The following is a 14,310-nucleotide window of genomic DNA, read 5'->3' as shown; positions in this document are numbered from 1 at the left end:
TCTTGTTGAACTTTGCTATTAGTGTTGGAGCAAGATGGTATCTCATTGTTGTTTTGATTTGCATCTCTCTAATAGCTAATGATCATGAGCATTTCTTCATGTTTGTTGGCCGCTTGAATATCCTCCTTGGTGAAGTGTCTATTCATGTCTTCTGCTTATGGGCAAAATACTGAATGATGCAGAAAACATCAAAAGAAGGTAGAAGGAACAGATTCACTGTACCAAAAAGAATTGGTTGATGTTCATCCATTTCAGGAGGCAGCAATATGAGCAAGAAGCAACGGTATTGAAGGAAGAAGTCGAAGCTGCACTGAAAGAATTGGCAAAGAACAAGGCTCCAGGAATTGATGGAATACCCACTGAGATGTTTCAATAAACTGATGCTGTGCTGGAGACATTCACTCAGGTATGCCAAGAGATTTGGAAGATGGACACCTGGCCAACTGACTGGAAGAGATCCGTATTTGTGCCCATTCCAAACAAATGTGATCCCACAGAATGTGGAAATTAACGAACAATAACATTAATATTACATGCAAGTAAAATCTTACTGAAGATAATTCAAAAATAGTGGCAGTAGTATACTGACAGAGAGCTTCCAGAAATTCAAGCTAGATTCAGAGGGGACGTGAATGAGGGATATCATTGCTGATGTCAGATGGATCTTAGCTGAAAGCAAAGAATACCAGAAAGATGTTTATTTATGTTGAAATGACTATGCAAAAGCATTCAATTGTGTGAATCATAATAAATTGTTATAATATAAAGGACATTAAAATGTAAAACATAGTCCATACCTTCAAAGTTTTAATACAGCAATGGCACACAAACTGAAAATAAACACAAAGAAATTAGATACTATACAACAGAAAGGCCAAGATGGCAAAGCTTCTAAGACTATATAAAAGGTCAGAGAAGGTGACCTTTTAAATGCCCAGGAAAAAAAATAATAAAATCACAGAACGGTCTTATATCAGATAAGATACCTTCAGATGCAAGAACAGAAAACCCTGAATCATAAGGATTATTTTATCACCATAACAAGTAGCCCCAAAGCACAGCAGTCCATATCCTTTCCAATTCTCAGACCTTCCCTTCTCCGACACTGGCTTTGTTCCTGACTAGCTCCTCTTGAGGATATGCACCCACTCCTCACTTATCAACATGGTTAGGTTACAAAGACCAGGCTGTTATGCAAAAATCAACATTATTTGAAAATCAGCATTATTCAAAAACGGAGGATGACCACATCAGATCACCAAATGGAGATGACTGCATCATTATATAACTGCCAAATAACACTATGTAATTGCCAAATTTCTTCATACGGCTTCCAAATTACAAACCACCGATAGAAAGAATACACATGTACTAGTTGCTTTCAAGTAAACTTCATCTTACGGCAACATCATGTGCATCACAGTAGACCTGTGTTCTATAGGGATCTCAAAGGCTAATTTTTCAGCAGTAAATCACTACTCTTTCTTCCGAGGCAACTCTGGCTGGACTGCAACCTCCAACTTTTTGGTTAGCAGCTGAATGCTTTAACCATTTGGACCACCCACGGACTCCAATAAGAAAACTAAGATTACCATAATTGCCTTATATTATTTAGTATTCCTAAACAAAAATCAAGATTCTTCAGACAGAAAGGTGAGAAAAACTTTTATCAGTCAAATCAACTGTGTCTGTTATAGCTGTAAGTGTAAAGACGCAAAACTTTTGTTTTTCTTACTTAAATCACCTCAGAAATGACTACAAGTTCCCAGGTTTAAAAACTTACCATTCAGTTTCTATTGTATTAGTGTTATCTGCGTAAGTATGCAAAATGGATAATTCTAATGTCAGTAAGTAAAAGAGTTAGACAACAAAGGAAGCCATCTTTTCAATGAAGCAAAGAAACCAAGACTGCATTAGAAATCTGCCTATAGAAAATTAAGGTTTGACAACAGGAGCAAAATATTTATTAAAAAAAAAAAAAAAAAGGAGCAATATATTAAACAAGGAGCATTTATTTGCATGTTTTCTACCCTCCAAAACATAAATTAACTACATTTCAAAGCTGAAAAATCGCAAATAATCATTAGTAAAAATAACCTTAAATTACAAGGCTTCAAAATATTTCTTCCAGTAAGATATCCTTAGAACAACATTTTTCATTCACTGTAAAATCGAGTGAGGCTGAGATAAGCTTTCCTTAAAAATGTACATTTAACATAATTTTAAATACAATTTTATATCATTCTAGCAACTATACTAGCAACTTGATCTCCTAAATCATACTTTAAGTACAATATTAATTCATACTGGACAAATGGTTTTCATTTTCCGTACTTTTTATAACTTAATACTTATAAATTAGCATGTATGCTCTAAGTGATATAATACATTTTAGCATTTGCTTCTGAGTAAGAAATGAGAAAATGAGATGAGTCTACCAGATCATTCAAATGTGCATCAGAAATGCTTTCAAAGTATTTATTTATGTTGATCCCTCATCAAAAAAGGGGAGAAGGATAACTGCATAAATAATTACAAACGAGGCCTGCCTTTAGATAGAGGTTTTATTATATAATTATAATGGTGATCATTTGAAAGTATCCAAAATGTTGCCAGCATTTTAAAGAGCTAAGTATGGTTATTTTTAAAATCAAACATATGTGCTCTCTCTGTTTATGTCTTTGGAAAGAACATTCTGTATAATGAAAAACACGACCAAATTTTTCACAGTACATCACTATAAAACCCTGTAATTGACTTTCGGGGTTGGTTTACTCTATATCTATTTTTGACCACGTAGAAAACAGCAATGATGTGGTGAAAAGCTCAAAATGTAAGTCCCGTTGCAGGATAAGACTCCATCCTGATTAGTACAAAAGTATCGTATTTGCTCTGGGAAATATGCCCATTTTAAGAGAGAACATTTCAGTGTAGAGGAACCTCCTCTTTTTTAATGAAGCCATGTAAAAAAGAGTAACTCTAGGGCCTAATGTGAGCCTTCAGCGGAACGTGGATGCTGTGTACACTGATCCTCTTCCGTGAAAGGCAGCCTAATTAATGTTGACATTCAATAATGATATTGGAAATGACAGGTTCATTTTTATCAGTTAATCTGATGAAAGGTAACACTGGATGCTACAATTAACATGATAAATTAAACTTTAAACATAAAAATTTATATTCAATGGTTACCTTTCTACATCATAATACAGATTAAATGAAGAACTTAATCTTGTTCTGAAAGTTTTGCAAATAGTTATTTAGTGACAAACCAATTTGTTATTTTTAACAAAAGCACACTTTTTCTTCATTGAAAAGAAGTCTAAAATATCTTAAATCAGCCCTGCTGGTTTCATCACTAAAATTTACATATTAGCAAGGAAAATAAACTAAAAGATGGAGATGTGTGTGGTTTAAAAATCAGCCCTGTAACACCTACTACCAGAGATTTATCTCCTGTAAGTTGACTCAACCATCCCCTCTTCTTAGTAAATAAACTAAGTTAAATGCAGGGTACTGCGGTAGAGTTTTTCAGGGGCCAAGTAAGGGAATACGCTTTAGATGGAAACTTCCAAATTGACACCCTGCCCACTATGGGTAGGTTTTAAAGGGTCCACACCACTTTATTAATCAGTTGTGGGTTTGCCTAAATAATTATGACTGAAGTTGCCATAGTGACTGAACATTCCATTTACTCATATCAAAAATCAATGTGCCTTGCCAGAGGGGCAACATGCACATGGAGAAAATGCAGGACACACAGGAGTGTGTAACTATGAGGGGTACTGGGGGGTGCAGGGAGGGGAGGAGACTGGGTTAGGTAGGGTTAGGCATGGTAAATGGGGAGTGAAACTAAATGTACACTTAATGTAAAACAAACTTAAAATAAAAAATTTTTTTAAAAAATCAATGTGCCTTGAAAAAAATTTAACACATTTAGAACAAAGTCAAGCCAAATATAAAAAACAACTCTCATTTTTAGGAGCTCTGGTGGCATAATGCCTAAGGCTTTTGACTGCTAACCAGAAGGCTGGCAGTTCAAACCCACCAGCCCAGCCACTCCTCGGAAGAAAGGTTGGGCAATCTACTTCCATAGTGATACTGCCTCAAAAACCCAAGGAAGGGTCGCTATGAGTCGGACTCAAATGGCAGAGGGTTAGTGGCATTTTTGATTAAATGATAATCATAAGCACATTCATAAAACTATCAATATACTAAAAGTAATGAGAAGTCAGTATTTTATTAACATTTAGGTCTTTTATGATGCAGATCACTATATTTTATCCTTACTTTTTTTCAACCTATGAAACAATGAATTAACATTAAGTGCATAGGAAAATTAAAGAGCTCTTAAGGCACAGTGATTAAATCTTTAAGCTGCTAACCAAAAGGTCAGCAGTTTGAACCCATCAGCTGCTCTGTGGGATAAAGATGAGGCAGTCCTCCATAAAGATTTACAGCACTGGAAACCTTATGGGGCTGTTCTACTCAGTTCTATAGGGTGGCTATGAATTGGAATCAACTTGATGGCAGTGGGTTTGGGTTTGCATAAAAAATTTTAGTAGCTTCTGTCAACTTCTTGGGGAGTAGTGATGCTGAAATGCTCAAAGAACCCCACTACTTCATGAAAAGGTAAATAAAACAAAAACCTCTTGAATACTCTTACTTATATTGTCTATAAAAAGGTGATCACTCAACAATGGAAGAATGTGTTACTAAGCTGACTAACCAAACAAAATATCACATAGCCCAATCAGTTATCTTTCCTAACAGTAAAAAGAAAAAAAAAAAAAAAAAAAGTTAAAACTCTGAGCTACATGAGAAAACCCAAAAATAAAAGAACCCACTGCCATCAAGTTGATTCTGACTCATAACAACCCCCCACTCAGTTTCTGAGATGGTTAATCTTTGGGGAAGCAGATTGCCCCATGTTCTTTCTGTGGAGTGGCTGGTGGATTTGAGTTGATTCCAACTCACAGTGACCGCTCTCAGGTTTCCACGGTTTTAAATCTTTACGGAAGTATATTACCTCCACTTCCTCCCATGGAGCAATTGGTGGATTTGAAGTGCTGATCTTCTGCTTAGCAGCCAAATGCCTTACCCACTACACCACCAGAGCTCCTTCAGTCCAACACAGTAGTGCTATATCAGTAAGTAGGAGTTTATTAATGAAAACAGAATTTATTAATGAACATGACATCTCATCATTTGACAAGCATCATTTACATAATACTGCTTATGTAATGGCTATATAAAACAGAATGACAAATCAAGCTAAAGCATTTTATTAATTTAGTGCCTCTTAAAAACTGGATTGGATCTTGGAGTACGTATTTTTTAGAAAGATCTGGAATCAAACTATGTTTAATAATAACAACAACAAAAAAAAACCTTTTTCATGCACATTTTTAAATTGTTGTAGTAGCGAAGGAAAATGAGGAAAAATTCCTCAGCCAATTTTTTTTCTTTGATTTGTTGACTTTCTCAAGAAAATTCAACCTATGTTGAGAAAAGAAAAGTCAAAGAATTACCTACTCATTAAATAATCTAAGAAGAGTAGTAAGTGAGGCTAAATAGTTCTTATAAATTATGACGCTGATCTTCTTACTGGAAAGAAAAGTTTCTCGCTACAATGACATCTCTGATAACTCAAATTTGATTACTGAGTCAGAATTGTTAAGATATTATTAAGTCTAACTTAAAATCAAACACACTGCTGTCAAGTCAATTCTAACCTATAGTGAACCTATTGGACACAGTGGAACTGCCCCATAGGATTTCTAAGGCTGTAAGTCTTTTACAGAAGCCGACTGCCACATCTTTCTCCCGCACAGTGGCTGGTAAGCTTGAACTGCTGACCTTTTGGTAAGCAGCCAATCACTTTAACCACTATGCCACCAGGGCTTCTAAATCTAACTTAAGAGCCTGAAATGTTGAAACTCCAAATGGAAAAAAATTCAATCTAACTACTGCAACTTATAATGACTCCAAGATATTTTTACCTTCTCCTTTACTCCTTATAGAAGTTTAAAGTACTTGAAGGGCAGGCTGAACCAATACAATCCGGTAAGGAAGTCCCTTCTCTTATCTCCAGATAGCTCAATATTCTTTTACAATATACTATCCCAGGTAGGAGGGCCATGGTGGTTCAGCGGTAGAATCCTCACCCTCCATGTAGAAGACCCAGATTCTATTCCCTGCCAGCGTACCTCAGGCACAGTTACCCGTCTATGATGCTGAACAGGTTTCAGCAGAGCTGCCAGACCAAAACAGATAGGAAAAAGGGCTGACAATTTACTTCTGAAAATTAGCCAATGAAACCCGTATGGTCACAAAGGTCTGACCCCGTTATGTAGAGGGTCACCATGAGTTAGAGGGTCAACTCAATGCAGCTGACAACAGCATCCCAGATAGAACACAAGAAAAAAATAGGACATCCTAGCTCTGAAGCTTACCAGCTGTGAAACTGTCAGTAAGTAACTCCACACCAGAGTCATTTCCTTTCTCTGTAAAATAGGGATTGTAATATCAATCTCATAAGGATGAGTATAGCTTAAGATAATTCAATAAACTTTTATTAAGCAGCTCCTACTTACCATGCACCAAGTAGGGCACTGAAGACCAAAAGTCAAAGAGGACACCTTCTAAGACTGAAAGACCTTACAGTACAACAGGACAGAAACAACATCCATAACTGAAGAACAGTGTTACAAATGGTGTTACAATGCAAAATTATCTACCTCAGTGTTAAGGGTATGGGAAGTCATTTGGGAAGGGATAATGATTGATTAAAGTTTTGAAAGTAAAGAAGAGGTAAATTCTTCAAAACAGCAAAATAATTTTGATAGCTAGAGCAAAGAAGATGCAAGTTTGACCCAGAGTAGTATGCAGGAAAAAATAACATTGTCTGTAAACTGTAATACAAATATCTTACACAAATAAAAGCAATTATCATATCTCCATTAAATAAGTACCATATTATAATGATAATTTATATGTCTGCTTCCTGAACCAGACAGTGAGCTCAGAGGTAGCTGTGGTAGTGAGGTGATCCTCTTTATTTACGATTATATCTCTGCTCCTTTTCTCTGACCTTAAGTATACATATTTTTTGTTTAAAAATAATAATTCTTAAAAAGATCAGTAATGGTCTTCACTGGAAACTAAGTTAAGGTAACACTAGTTTTCAGCACTCTTCACTTGTATCTTCTTCATTCTTATTTTATGAGACTGGATCTAAGTCAACATTTGCTCTTTCCTAAACTTGAGAATCAGAAAATATGACTATGGATTCAGGGTTTCTTACTTAATAGTGAGACACACTGGAAAAACTACTACACCTTTTTAGAGCTTCAGGTTTTTTTTAATTTATAATATTACTATCTAATGTGCCTGCCTCATAGAGTTTTGACAAGGTTCAAATGAACAATTATGGTAGACATGTACATAAATATTCAGTTTATAAACTCTAAAAGACTTTGCAAACACGAGATATAATTCTACAGATTGGTAACTCTAGAGTGCCTCCTCTTCCACATTTCAATTTAAAGCCAATAACCAATTTATACCCGAACTAGGCCATTCTCCCTAATGAAATGAATAAAGATGCTAATGTGGGAAAGGGAGTTCTGGTAGTACAGTGGCTAAGGCACTTGACTGCTAACCAGAAGGCTGGCGGTTCAAACCCACCAGCCACTTCCCAGAAGGAAGATGAGGCAATCTACTTCCGTAGTGATACTGCCTTGGAAACCCAAGGAGGGGTTGCTGTGAGTCAGGTCCGACTCAAAGGCACATAATAACAACAACAACAACAATGTGGGAAAACAGGCAACCACCTGTGCTCTTTCGGAGTCACACATGTTCAGTCCTTCATGGCATCAAAGGTAGCCTCCAGACATACTCCTATGCCCATGATCATCAGGAAAAGGTTCTAATCAGGGATATCTACTTAACCAAAGGGACTGACGCATTCATTCACTGTTTTTCATGTGCCAGGTACTGTGCAGGAGACTGTGGCAATAACAGTAAAAACATCCTGCTGGATGATCAACATCTCAGAAAGATAAAATCACCATCAATAGAGATTTGTATGGTGTTAAAAAGGGAGTAGTGAAAAATGTCAAGGCAACCAGAGTCTTACACAGGCATTCAAGCCCAAAGACACTAGAAATGAGTATATTCTCTTCTCATAAATATTCGTCCCCCTCTGGATTTCTTGTCTCAGTTAACAGCACTACAATAAATTCAATTTCCAAAAGCAGAAGTTCTGAGACATTCAACACGTTCCAGTTTGTTTTCTCTCGACAAGATAGCACTTGACTGTCTTACATACACAGTTATCTCTTACTTTAACAGTTGAAGACTTTTCTCTAATAGATTTTTATTCTACCATAATGGAGCCATTATCTCATGAAGGTTTCTCTTTACCCTGATTTTCTTACTCCTGTGACTGTTAAATCTCAATCTCAAAATCCATAAGGCTCTCTCACTCTCCTCCTTCTAGGAAAAAAAAAAAACAACTCATTGCAGTGGAGTAGATTAGACTCATAGTGGCCCCTCCTTGGGTTTCTGAGGTGGTATCTCTATGGAAGTAGACTGCCCAATCTTCCTTCCGAGAAGCAGCTAGTGGGTTTGAACCACCAGCTTCTGGTTAGCAGTCAAATGCCTTAGGCACTACACTACCACATCAAATATCTCAATATCTCCTCACGAGTAAGACATGCCACAACCATTCTATCACAACTCCCAAAACTTCCATAAACCATTTTTATCTTACTCTATTTTTGTTCATAGCACTTATTAAAAGCCAACATATACTTATCAGGATACTTTTTCTTGGTCTGCCTTTCCCCATATCATGTAAGCACATCAAGGGCAGGAATGGGGATTTACTTCATTATTATATTCCTAGCACTTGAAACAGTCTCTAACCCACAGCACATGCTCGAAAATATTTTTTTCAATAAATTAAATGAATAATTAAATCTTTGCCCCATTTCTCTTTAACTTCAGTCCTGAGAGTTCTATTTCAACTATAAATGCAAAAAATTTTTTTCTCTTATTCTTTCACACTGCAAATGATGAAGATGACGCTCTCTCACTTCTACTACTCCAGTAACCTTCAAAAATGGATTGCCCAGCAGTTCTAATTCCCATTTGCCCAAATAGTTTTCATTCTAAAACATAAATCTGACTGACTCAATCACCTCCTTAAGAACCCTTAACCGTTCCCTAAATTCTAAGCTCCCCACAATGTTACCTGTGGCCCTAAATTCAGAGGTCCACATCTACCTATCCATTTTATCTTACTACTTTCCCACATGTTTTTGTTGTATAGGTTTCTGAGGCAGTATCACTACAGACTTTCCTCTTTATTTATCATTGTATTTATAATTAAATCATCATTTCTTAGACATGGACACTTTGAAAATTCTTTTCCTTGCCCCTTTTTTCCTCCTATCACATTTCTATTCTTCTTTTGGTCTCTTCTATTCTTCTCAAGGGTCTCTTTTTCAGTGAAACATTCTAGACTGTGCCAAGCAAAAGGAACTCAATTTCTTATACAAAACACAGTATTCTACATATAACTCTAATATTTTACTTCCACATTAAAATTATTTCCCACTGAGTCTCTTGAGGGTCTGTTTGCAGAAGTAAAGGTTATAGCATAGTAATAAGCTGCATGGCTCAGTGTTTAAAGGTTGTCTCAACATGCACATAGAGATGACACCCTTGGCAAATTCTTGAAGGTGACTGGGTTCTAAGAGTTTAAGGAAAGCTCTGCCCAATTATTAGCTGGTAACTAAAGTAATAGAGAATTCAGTGGCCACACAAGAAAAACAATAAAGACTTTGTACAATTCATCCCAAAGTCAATAAATAACAACTAAAACAAACAATAACAATTAACCCTGGTGGGGGAGGGTAATCTGATACCAAAACCACTAAAAAACTAAATTATAGACCAATATCCCTTATTAATAGAGACAAAAATTCTCAATAAATTCCTTGCCAATAGAATTAAAAAACATATCAATAAAATAATGTATCACAGCCATCACTGGTGTTCAATGTGTCAGATCCATTCTTCAGATGGCTTCTAAATTCAGGTCAAGATCATATTTTAGCTCTCATGGACTTGTTTTAATGGTGGTCTGTTCCACAGTCAGCTCCTGGCCTTGTTTTGGCTAAAGATATTGAGGTTCTCCCTCGCCTCCTTCCACAGACATACTCAATTCCACCTGGTGAGGTCCAAGTGTATAACTACTGTTTATGTTACTGAAAAAAGGTATTTGCAATGAATAAGTCACTGGTCTTGCAAAATTCAATCATGCAATCTCCAGTGTCATTTCTATCACCAAGGCCATATATTCCAACTACCAATGATTCTTCTTTGTTTCAAACTTTCACATTCCAATCTCCAGTAATAATCAATACAGCTTGATTGCATGTTTGGTCAATTTTAGACTGAAGAAGTTGGTAAAAAATCTTCAATTTCCTTATCTTTGGTTTTGGCGGTTGGTGTGTAAATTTGAGTAATAGTAATATTAATCGGTATTCCTTGTAGGCATATAGATATTATCCCTTCACTGACCACATTGTACTCCAGGATAGATCATGAAATATTTTTTGTGATGATGAATGTCACAGCATTCCTCTTCAAGTTGTCATTTCCAGCATAGTTGATCATACGATTGTCTGATTCAAAATGACCCAAACAAGTCCATTTTAGCTCACTAGTGCTAGGATATTGATCTTTATACATTTAATTTTTGACAACTTCCAATATTCCTAGATTCATACTTTGTACATTCCATGTTCTGATTATTAATAGATGTTTACAGCTGTTTCTTCTCATTTTAAGTTGTGCCAAATCAGCAAATAGAAGTCCTGAAAGCTTTTCTCCATCTACATCATTAAGGTCAACTCTACTTTGAAGAGGCAGCTCTTTCCCAGTCATTATTTTGAATGCTTTCCTACCTGAAGCGCTCATCTTCTACCACTATATCAGACTATGTTTCAGGGCTATTCATAAAGTTTTCCAGTAATATATCAGACAGTATTTCACTGCCATTCATAAGGTTTTCACTGGACAATACTTAGAGATGTGGATTGCCCTTTCCTTCTTCCAAGTTTGTCTTAGTCTGGAAGCTCTGCTGAAACCTGTCCCCCATGGGCGACCCTGCTAGTGTTTGAAATACCAGTAGCATAGCTTCTAGTCTCACAATAACATGCAAGCCACCACAGTACAACAAAATGTCAAATGAGTGGTGGAAATAAAAGAAGGAATTGAGTCTATAAAACAGGAAATTATAAAACCTGATCACTCAAATGTGGAGAAAAAGCAAATAAAAATCCTAGAAACAAAAACAATCTTTTAAAAGGTTTGGCATTAATATCCTAGAGACAGTAAAAGCAAGGTTGTGTCACCTGCACATCACAGGTTGCTAATGAGTCTTCCTCCAATTCAGATGCTGTGTTCTTCTTCACATAGTCCAGCATCTCAGATCATATGCTCAGCCTAGAGACTGAATAAGTATAATCAAATGATACAATCCCAACAGACACCTTTCCTGATTTTAAATCACACAGAATCCCCTTATTCTGTTTGAACAACAGCCTCTTGGTCTATGTACAGGTTCTTCATGAGCACAATTTGTTCTGGAATTCCCATTCTTCACGATATTATTCATGATTTGTTATGAACAACATAGCCAAGTGCCTTTGTATAGTCAATAAAAAAACAGGTAAATTCTTTCTGGTATTCTTTGCTTTCAGCCAAGATCTATCTGATATCAGCAAGTGGAAACCCTCATTCTATGTCTTTGTCTCAATCTGGCATGAATTTCTAGAAGTTCCCTGTCCATATACTGCTGCAACCATTTTGGATTTGTTTTCAGTGAAATTTTACTTGCATGTGGTATCAATGATATTGTTCAATAATTTTTGTATTCTCTTAGATCACCTTTTTTTATAATGGGAAGAAATATGGATCTCTTCCAATCGGTTGGACAGGTAGCTATCTTTTCAATTTCTTCAGTTGACCAGACTGTCTTCCACATTTCTTAGTATAAACAAGTGCCTACAGTGCTGCATCCTCCTTTGTTGAAATGTCTCAGTGGGTTTTCTGTCTATTCCTGGAGTCTTATTTTTCACTAGTTCTTTCTGAGCAGCTTGGACTTCCTCCTTCAATACCAACCATTCTTGATCATATGCTACTTTCTGAAATGGCTGAACGTTGGCCAATTCTCATTGGTGCAGGGACTTTGTGTCTTCCTTCTCTCTTCTTTTGATGCTTCCTGCAACATTTAGTAGGAGCTCTGGTGGTGTAGTGCCTAAGGCATTTGACTTTCCCCATAGAATACTTCAATACTGCAAATTAAGGCTTGAATTTTTCTTCAGTTCCTTCAGCTTGAGAAATGCCAAGCATGTTTTTCCTTTTTTTCTAACTCCAGGCCTCTGCACATCTCATCACTACAATGTCTTACTCTGCCTTTTCCAGTTGCTCTTCGAAATCTTCTGTTCAGGTCTTTTACTTCACCATTTCTTCAAACTGTTTTAGCTACTCTCCAGTCAAGAACAAGTTTCAGAGTCTCTTCTGACATACATTTTGGTCTTTTCTTTGCTTCCTGTCTTTTTAATGAGTTTTTGCTTTCTTCATGTATGATATACTTGATGTCATTCCACAACTCATCTGGTCATTAGAGACATGAAAATCAAAACAACATTGAGATATCATCTCATCCCAGCATTAATAGCTAAGTTCAAAACAACAAATGCCAGTGAGGGTATGGAGAGACTAGAAACCTCATATACTGCTAGTAGGACTGTAAAATGGTACAACCACTGTGAAAGTGGTATGGTACTACTTTAAAAAGCTGGAAATAGAAAAGACAGGGAATATGAGCTGAACATTTACATTAGATAGATACACTCCTTGGAGAGATCAATCATGTGAGAATAGAAGGGTTATGTATGCACAGGGAGACAGCTCAGGGGGTAGGAGTATATGAGAGGGAAGAACACATGGACAAGGTGGCTATGGGGAGGAAGTGGGAGGACAGCTGTTGCACTGTGGGAAACTGCAGTCAATGTCATGAGACAAAGTGTATGTGAACTGCTGCATGGAAAATGAATTTGCTCTATAAACTTTCACCCAAATCACAAAAAAAAAGTTGGAAATAGAAATACCACATGATTCAATAATCCTACTATTAGGTATATATAGAAATAAGACCCATAACAAACAGATACACACACACCCATGTTCATCGCAGCATTAGTCACAATAATAAGAACATGGAAACAATCTAAGTCCCCATCAATGAATAAACTGTGGTACCTACACACAGTGGAATACTATGCAACATTAAGAAATAACAAATCTGCAAAATATAACGTAGATGAACATAGAGGATAGTATGCTGAATGAAATTAGTCTATCACAAAAGGACAAATACCAAATGAGACCATTATGGTAAAAAGTCAAGAAAAGGCTTACACACAATAAAAAAACATACTTTAAAGGCTCCAGAGGTGGGAGAGGAAGGAGCATGAATCACTAACTAGAGGATAGACACATATTAATTTGTGTGAATGGGAAAGGCAATATACAGTAAGGTAGAGGTCAGCACAAAATTATCAAGGCAAAAGAAGACACTGGGAGGAGCAAAGGAGGTAAAGGCAACAAAGGTAAATAGTATCAAATACTCAATCCTGCAATAATAGTAATAATAACAATCTGCATGTGGATACACAGAAAGACACACAAGCTCAACAGGTATAGGAAGGCAAATGGGACCATACCCATAAAGACATAGAGATAGGTTTGACAAAGGATATTTCTGTGGACCTGGGGGCTCAGGATCATAGTCTCAGAGGACATCAAGGTCAAATGACATAACACAGTTCACAAAGGCAATTCTACATCCTATTCTGGTGAGTAAAAGCTGCAGATTTATCCTCCATGACCACGAGATCAGAAGAACTAGATGGTTGCCACTGCTCACTGCTGTGAAAAGATCACAATAGGAGGCTATGGATAGAGTGGGAGAAAAATGTGGAACAAAACTCAAATTTTTTTTTTTTTTTTAAAAAAAAGGACATTCTAAAAATTAAATTTTTATGTGCTTCCAAAGACTTCTCCAAAAGAATCAAAAGAGAACCTACAGTTGGGAAAAAATATTTGGTAACAACGTATCTGACAAGGAACTTATCTAGAATTTATAGAAAACTCCAACACCTCAATAACAAAAAGACAAACAATCCAATTTAAAAATGGGCAGAAGACATGAATAGACACTTCATCAAG

Source organism: Orycteropus afer, unplaced genomic scaffold (assembly GCF_000298275.1).
Source record: "Orycteropus afer afer isolate SDZICR_OR568_19922 unplaced genomic scaffold, OryAfe1.0 scaffold00034, whole genome shotgun sequence".
Taxonomy (NCBI): Eukaryota; Metazoa; Chordata; class Mammalia; order Tubulidentata; family Orycteropodidae; genus Orycteropus; species Orycteropus afer.
This window is presented reverse-complemented; position numbering follows the sequence as displayed.